This window comes from Balaenoptera musculus, chromosome 1 (assembly GCF_009873245.2).
Source record: "Balaenoptera musculus isolate JJ_BM4_2016_0621 chromosome 1, mBalMus1.pri.v3, whole genome shotgun sequence".
In the NCBI taxonomy this organism is placed as follows: domain Eukaryota; kingdom Metazoa; phylum Chordata; class Mammalia; order Artiodactyla; family Balaenopteridae; genus Balaenoptera; species Balaenoptera musculus.
This window is the reverse complement of record NC_045785.1, coordinates 28,739,096-28,748,231: the sequence shown is the minus strand read 5'-3', so window position 1 is coordinate 28,748,231 and position 9,136 is coordinate 28,739,096.

The window sequence follows — 9,136 nt, the reverse complement described above, 5'->3', positions numbered from 1 at the left end:
GCTCCTTTGCCCCTCAGATGGGATAATTTTGACACGTGTGTTTTACACTATTTCCCACAAGATTAAGCTCCAATCACTCAGTGGTAGCTGGCTTACCAACACACCTTTATTGGCTGCCTTCTCTTCCATGTATCTCTCCTACTGGTGACCCTTGTTTCTCTAAAATAAATTATTTGCACTTGAATCTTTATCTCAGAGTCTGCTTTTGGAGAAACCCAGACTAATACACAAGATTTTCAGCTTGAGCAACTGGGAAGATATTTATTCATATTTATTAATTAATAAATTGACATTTATGAAGATGGAGAAGACTTTGACAGGTGCAGATTCTTGGAGGGGGGAAGATCAGTAGAACATTTTGAACACAATAGTTCTGAGGTGCTTGTTAGGTCACCAAATGGAGAGGTTGAATAGGCTTAGAGATATACAGTCTGGAGTCAGGAGAGAGATTGGTCTAGAGATATACATTTGGGAGTCAACAACATAGAGATAATATTTAAAGAAAGCCATGAGTCTGGATGAAATCACTAAAGGAGTTAGTGTAGTTGGAGAAGAAAAGAGGTTCCGGGATTAGTAGGGTTCTTGGCACTGTAACATTTAAAGGTCAAGGAAATGAGGAAGATCCCACAGAGCAGATTGAGACGGAATGGCCAGTGAAGTTGGAGGAAAAGAAGAATGTGTGAAATCCCAGAAACTAAGGGAGGCAAGTGTAATATCAGTCCCTTCTTTTTGTTTGTTTTAGTATCCTTCATTTATTTTGGAGGCTTTCCTCAAATGTCTGGTGGTCATATTTTGTCTTTTCACATTGAAGAGTCGGGTTTTAAAAGGTTGATTTGAATTCTGTATCCATGTACGGGTTTTGTTTTTTGGTGGCTTTCATAGTAGAAGCTGAAACTCTAGGTCATTTCTCTGAGACTGTTCAGTTTCTCCAGAGAATTCCCCGTTTTCAAGCCGAGGGAGGGAATAGTCTAGTCACCAAATAAGGAGATTATGAGGTGGGGGATGGAGTGAGAGTGGATAGAGAAGTGTGTGGCCTCTTCGTTCAGTATATAGACTTCCAATGACTCTCCCTTTTTCTAGTAAGGTACCTCTCTGTTTCAATTACTGCACAGACTAAACCTCCAGATTCCTGCCCAGGAGGAGTAGTAGTCATCTGACAGGTGCAAGATTATAGAAGGGACCTGAAGGCTAATGGATCCTTACAGAGACTTTCATCCAATCCTCTTGTCTTGAACCCTTTCTTCTCCCTGGGTCTTTCTTCCTGGGTTTCTGGGTCCTCTAGTACTTGAGCTGAGCTGGAGTTCTGTGGCAGGAAATGGCTTGCTTCTCATTAGCACCACCTCTGTAGACAGTTGGTATGCAGCTTTTTCAGCCCTGCTAATTTTTCCACTTGGATTTCCACCTTCTCATCCTCTCATGTCTCCTCTCCCACTCTCTTTATCCTTGTGGGTTTATTTTGGTCTTATTCACTTGCTTTCATTTTTGTGGGGCTCGAAGAACTAGAAGACATAAACACATGTGTTCATTTTTCCTTCTCAACAACAGTATTTTGAGGTCATCAAATGTAGAGCAATTTTCTAGTGTCTGGGGCCAGAAATTCAAGAGAGACCTGAGTTCTTCCCTGGAGAAGCCACATTCCTTGAATTCTTGGTGCCTCTGGTCTTCCAGAGTATCTCTTGTTTTCTTTTTCCCAGAGGCTAGAACTCGGCCAGAAGTATTTCTGCCTGGTTAATTCATCTATTTTCCAGTTACCTAACTGTGGAGGCATTTCCTACTTGCCAAGGAGCCAACTCAGGTTGACTCCTCCCTTTTGTCTATCCTTCTATGTCCATGATATCCACACAGGAGGAATATATATGCATAACTCTACTAAGTCTGGAAAGTAATGGTAAGTTATGAAAGGGAATCTCCAAGTTATATGGGGAAAATGTTTGGAAACTTTGGGCCGAGAGAATGTATATGGAGTGGGTGGGGGTGATTTAGACCATAAATTTTATTTTATATCACTATCCACACATCCCGGTGTTTCTGAATATGCCAAAGTTAATGCTAATAATAATTGGAAACATTTCTATAATGCTTGTTATAAGTCAGTACTATTCTAAATGTTGATCTCTTAACTTGTAAAATAAATCATTACATATTAACTACATAATTGTCAACAACCCTATGAGGTAGATACTACCATTATCTCCAACTTACCACTAAAGAAACTAAAGTACACAGGAGTTAAATACAAGGCTATGGTGAAGCAATTGAACCTAGGCGTTCAAACTCCAGAGTTCAGATGCTTAACCACTAGCCTATGCTGCCTCTCTTCTTCGGGCTAGATCATATTTTGCTTCCTTTAACTCATTAGATGAAAATTTTAGGATACCAAGTGTCAGAAACTAATCAAAGTTTTCCCATACCATTTATTTATTATTACATTTAACACCCAGACCACATCTTGATGGTACCCTCACTAATTTTGGCCTTCTGTTTTTAATTGGGATTCTTCAACCATCTGGATACTTCTGGCCCCCAGAGGTGGTATTGCTTCCCTATAGTTGGAGTCAGTGATGGAATGGATGTCTGCAACCTTACAACAGAATCTCTGAGTACTTAAGCGCTTGGTCTGGGTTGCAGTTCCAACAAGAAGGGTCATTCTGATCATTTTTATTATTTTCCCAGGGGCAAGTTTGGGCTCATACTAAAATTCGATTACAGTTCCTTTTTTTCTTATTTGAGATATGAAAGGAAAAATCTTTTCTTCATCTATTTATGGATGCATGCATTGGAGGAAGAGGAAGGATGAGCTGGGGCACTGCAGGCTCAGCCAAGGATACCACAGTCATTTTGCAAAAGCTGGAAGCAGAGCAGCAGGGTGGAAAGAGATATCCTGAGGGACAGAAAACCAGGCATGAGACTAAATATCCAGTAACTCCCAAAGCTAGCATCTAAACTGTGAAGTAGAAAGAGATCTCCCATGTTTCAGAAAGCTGGGAACTGGCTTAAAGCATAAAAAGTTTACTAAAATATTGCTGATACTCAAGAGTCCAAGTCTTGCTGAAGGGAAAGCCCCGATCCACCTTCAAAATATTTGAAAACAGTAGTGAACTGAATGTAATTAGAGCTTCAGCAAAGCTGAGATCCAGCTCAACTACAGGTTAGATTGACTAATTTCCCCCATACTAGTGACCTGACAAAAAGGGGATTGCCCTTTTTAATCTGTGTTGGTTTCTACAGTCCTTTTCCACAAAAACATATAATTAAAAACTATCAGATACACAATGAGCCAAAAAAAAAAAAAGACCCATGGTCAAGAGTGGAAATAGTGCTAGAAGCAGATGAAGTGATAGCTCAGATTTTTATTTATTTATTTATTTATTTATTTATTTATTTATTTATTTATTTATGGCTGTGTTGGGTCTTCGTTTCTGTGCGAGGGCCCTCTCCAGCTGCGGTGAGCGGGGGCCACTCTTCATCGTGGTGCGCGGGCCTCTCACTGTTGCGGCCTCTCTTGTTGCGGAGCACAGGCTCCAAACGCGCAGGCTCAGTAGTTGTGGCTCATGGGCCCAGCCTCTCTGCGGCATGCGGGATCCTCCCAGACCAGGGCTCGAACCCGTGTCCCCTGCATTGGCAGGCAGACTCTCAACCACCGAGCCACCAGGGAAGCCCAATAGCTCAGATTTTAAATGATCAGACAAGGACTTTAAAATAGTTATGATAAATATGTAAATGTTCTAGTGGAAAGGTGGATAAAATGCATGAACAGATGGAGAATTTTAGTAGAGAAGTGTAAACTATAAAAAAAGAATCAAATGGAAGTGCTAGAAATGAAAAATAAGATATAAGAAGTGAAGAATGTTTTTTGATGGGCTTAACAGCTGACTGAACACAGCAGAGGAAAGAATCAGATGCTTGAAGACAGGTCAGTATAAATTATCCAAACTAAAATACACACAGGAAAAAAAAAAAAAAAAAAAAGAGCCAAAAGTATGGAACAGAGTGCCCAAGAACAGAGACAAAATGAAATGTTCTAACATATGTGTAATTGGAGTTTCAGACAAAGAGGGGAGAGAAAATCAACAACAACAAAAAAGTATCTGAGGAGATAATAGCTGAGATTTTTCTAAAATAGATGAGAGATAAAATGCACAGATCCAAGAAGTTTAGCAAATCCTAAGCAGAATAAATACATATAAAACCACACCTAGACATATCCTACTCAGACGACTGAAAACCAAAGATAAAGATAACATTTTAAAAGGAACCAGAGTGGGAAAAAGACATATTACATACAGGGGAGTAATGATACAAAGAATGGATGACTTATCAGGAATGAAGGCCAGAAGGCAATGGGTGACATCTTTAAAGTACTAGAAACAAAAACCATAAATATCCTTCAAAAAAGAAAATGAAATAAAAACATTTCAGGTAGACAAAGCTGAGATAGTTTGTTTCAGACAGACCTGCATTATAAGAAATGCTAAAAGAAGTTCTAGAAGCTGATAAAAATTCGGTCTGCAGGGAAAAATGAAGAGTACCAGAAATGGTAAATATCTGGATAAATATAGAACACCTTTTCAAAAATAATATCTAATTTTATTTATATATAATGTATATATATAATTTATATATATATATAATGTGTGTATAATATATTGTGGGATGTATAAATATACAACAAGGACTCAAAGGGCAGAGGTGGGTAAATGAAATTATACTATTGTAAGATTTCTTACATTATTCATAAAAGAGTACAGTATCATTTGAAGGTTAGATTGTGTTAAGTAAAAAATGCATGTTAAAAGAATTATAGCTAACAGTAGAGGAAATAAATGTGAAAATAAATTCACTCAAGAGAAAGCAGGAAATGAGGAGCAAGTGAGACCAAGGGAAAACAAATACCAAGATGAAAAACTCAAACCCAAGCACACTAACAATTATATTAAATGTAAATCCCTCTGCAGTGAATGCCCAGAGTCCTAACCACGACCTCCAGGGAATTCCCAGCCCCAATTTTGCTTCTAATGTTTGGTGACAGGTAAGAGGTTAAGCCCTTGCTTTAGGCTTAGACTAGTCTTTCTGCAGCCGTTCCATCATTCCACTTTATGGTTTAACGGTGGTGAAAGGAATTAGCATTTATTTAATGCCTACCACGTACCAATCAGTGAGTTAGGGGTCTTAACATACACCATCTCATTTTAATGGATTTTGTTTGGGGAAAATTGAACCTGAGAAAAAAGTGACTTCCCCACAGTTACATGGCTGATAAGTGGCAGAGCCAGCCTGTGAACAAAGAAAGATCTCTCTGATGCCAGTGTCCGGGCTTTTTCCATGGCACCATGGTGCACCTCTGGCCCTTGCCTCACCTGGGCTATACAGCAACAATCTCTTCACTGGTGTTCCTGTATCCAGTGTTTCTCTTCCCAATCCATTCTCCGGATGGCAGCAAGCTGAACTTCCTAAAACACTGCATTGTCTACCTTGACTCAACACTGGTTAGCTTCTCTTTGGTACTGTGGGTCCATATTGTTTGTTTGGCATTTAATGGTGTCAAGAATCAATTTGCTACGTGACCTTAGGCAAATCATCTGGTGTCACAAACTGACCCAAGCCAACTTGCTATATTATATTAATAAACATTTATTTACTAATTATTGAGTGGTGTTTTGTTGTTATTGCAGGGGTGAGAGGAAGATATCAGTAGCCTCCAACAGTGAGAGATGGACTACATGTTCTTTCTGGAAACCTTACTACCAAGTGGTGTGTTACAATGAAAGCAAGTCTCAGACTGAAATCTACTACATGCTCAACGTATTTATTAACAAGCAGGCAAAACCAGTCATACAACTTGTAAGCTCAGTGAAGTCCCAGATCTTGATCCTTTTAGACACTTTGCCAACTACCTTGCCTGAAAAGTTAACTTTAAGTAAATAAGACAATATTCTATTAGCAGGATTCATCTAGCCTGCTAGTCAGAATCAGGTGACAGGATCTTCCACTAATGGGGAGAAAAATACTGAATAGGTCCCAGCCCATAACATCTCTCTAAAGAACCTCGTTGCTGGGCTCACTAGATTCTTATATGTTGGTCAAGCAAGGGTGGAGGTACCTATATAATACAATGCTTCTCGCTAAATCACATATCTTGACGCCATTTATTTCACCCATGAAAAAACATATCTAACATCTAATCCTATTTAATAGTCTTCTAATGCTGATTGATGATAAAGGTAATTGAAGTTCTTGATGTAAACTGCTACTGGAATGTGGGATATTGATTAGAATTTCTCAGATACTAACTAACCACTCCTAGAGTGTTTATTTCTTATTAGGGTACTTCAGATGTGAACTAATAGCCTCCAAGCTTTACACTAAAACTAGTTAACACACACGTATATAAAACTTTCTAGTCTGAAATATTTAAACATATATTAACATATTATATATCATATATTTTACATGATATATTATAATATTTAATATAAGTAAATTACAGACAACATAACACCTTCACTGGGGTTCAGTTTATTTATGTGAGGAGATAGGATGAGCTAACTTCTAAAGTTTCTTCCATGATTCTATAAGTGGATTTTTTTTTAAACATCTTTATTGAAGTATAATTGCTTTACAATGGTGTGTTAGTTTCTGCTTTAAAACAAAGTGAATCAGTTATACATATACATATGTTCCCATATCTCTTCCCTATAAGTGGATTTTAACGCAGTTAGAAGGATCTGGGTTAGAATCATGGAAAAACTTACTGACAGTTATCGTCAAGCATGAAAACCTCTTTTCTAGAACACTTTCATATTTTCTTCAAAGGATTTATTTTTCTAAATAAATATCCTTAGCCCCAACCACACCTGTCATCCTCTAACCCTCTTTTTTATTTAAAAAATTAAAATATATATATATATATATATTTATTTATTTATTTACTTAGGCTGCACAGGATCTTAGTTGTGGCACGTGGGATCTTAGTTGCAGTGAGAACTTTAGTTGCGGCATGCATGTGGGATCTAGTTCTCAGACCAGGGATTGAACCTGGGCCCCCTGCATTGGGAGCACAGAGTCTCACCCACTGGGCCACTGGGGAAGTCCCTAACCCCCTTTTAAAAATAAACATTTTTAAAAATTATTGAGGTATAATTGACATATAACATTATATTAGTTTCAGGTGTACAACATAATGATTTGATATTTGTAAATATTGCAAAATGATCACCACAATGACTCTAGTTAACATTCATCACCACACAGTTACAATTTTTTTTCTTGTGATGAGAACTTTTAAGATCTACTCTCTTAGCAACTGTTGGATATGCAATACAGTATTACTAACTATAGTTCCCATGCTGAACATTACATTCCCATGACTTATTTATCTTATAACTGGAATTTTGTACCTTTTGACCCCTTTCACCCATTTCACCTGCCCCCTGACTCCCTACCTCTGGCAACCACCAATCTGTTCTCTGTATCTATGAATTCGGATTATTTTTTAGATTCCACATATAGGTGAGATCATGTGGTATTTGTTTTTCTCTGTCTGACTTACTTCACTAGAATAATGCCCTCAAGGTCCATCTGTGTTGTCACAAATGCCAATACTTCATTCTTTCATATATATATCACATTTTCTTTATCCATTCACCCTTCGATGGATTTTTAGATTGTTTCCATATTTTGGCTATTGTAAATAATGCTGCAATGAACATGGGGGTGCATATATCTTTTCAAGTTAGTGTTTTCGTTTTCCTTGGGTAAATACCCAGACGTGGAATTGGTGGATCATATGGTAGTTCTATTTTTAATTTTTTGAGGAATCACCATACTGTTTTCCATAGTGGCTGCACCAATTTCCATTCCCACTAACAGTGTACAAGTATTCCCTTTCATCCACATCCTCGACAGCACTTGTTATCTCTTGTAGTTTTGTTTTTTTTGGTTGCTTTGGTTCTTCATTGCTGCAGGTGGGCTTTCTCTAGTTGCGGTGAGTGGGGGCTACTCTTTGTTGTGGTGTGCGGGCTTCTCATTGCTGTGGCTTCTCTTGTTGTGGAGCACGGGCTCTAGGCATGCAGGCTTCAGTAGTTGCAACACTCGGGCTCAGTAGTTGTGGCACACGGGCTTAGTTGCTTTCGGCATGTGGGATCTTCCCAGACCAGGGATTGAACCGTGTTCCCTGCATTGGCAGGCAGACTCTCAACCACTGCGCCACCAGGGAAGTCCACCTCTTGTCTTTTTGATAACAGGTGTGAGGTGTTATCTCATTGTGGTTTGATTTGCATTTCCCTGATGATTAGTGATGTTGAGCACCTTTTCATGTACTTGTGGGCCATCTGTATGTCTTCTCTGGAAAAATATTCAGATCCTCTGCTCATTATTTAAAAATCAAATTGTTTTTGTTTTTGCTGTTGAGTTATATGAGTTCTTTATATTTTGGATATTAACTTTTTCTCAGATATATGATCTGCAAATATTTTTTCTCATTCAGTAGATTGTCTTTTCATTTTGTTGGTGGTTTTCTTTGCTGTGCAGAAGCTTTTAGTTTGATGTAGTCTCACCTGTCTATTTTTACTTTTGTTGCCTTTGCTTTTGGTGTCAAACCCCAAAAAACTATCACCAAAATTGCTGTCAAGGAGCTTACCACCTATGTTTTCTTCTAGGAGGTTTAAGGTTTCAGGTCTTATGCTCAAGTTGTTGATTCATTTTGAGTTAATTTTTATGTAGGGTGTAAGATAGTGGGCCAGTTTTGTTCTTTTGCATGTGGCTGTCCAGTTTTCCCAACACCATTATTGAAGAGATGTCCTTTCCCCGTTGTGTATTCATGACTCCTTTGTTGTAAATTAATTGACCATATATACATGGGTCTATTTCTGGGCTCTCTATTCTGTTCCATTGATCTATGTGTCTGTTTTTATGACAATATCATACTGTTTTGATTGTCATAGCTTTGTAATATAGTTTGAAATCAGAACGTGTGATGCCTTAAGCTTTTTTCTTCTTTCTCAAGAGTGCTTTGGCTATTTGGGGTCCACCCTGTAACTCCTTATTATTCTTTATTTTTTCCAAAACCTTTATCACTATCTGATATTATATATTTATTTACTTATTTGTTATTGTCTATCTTCTGCTACAAGAATAT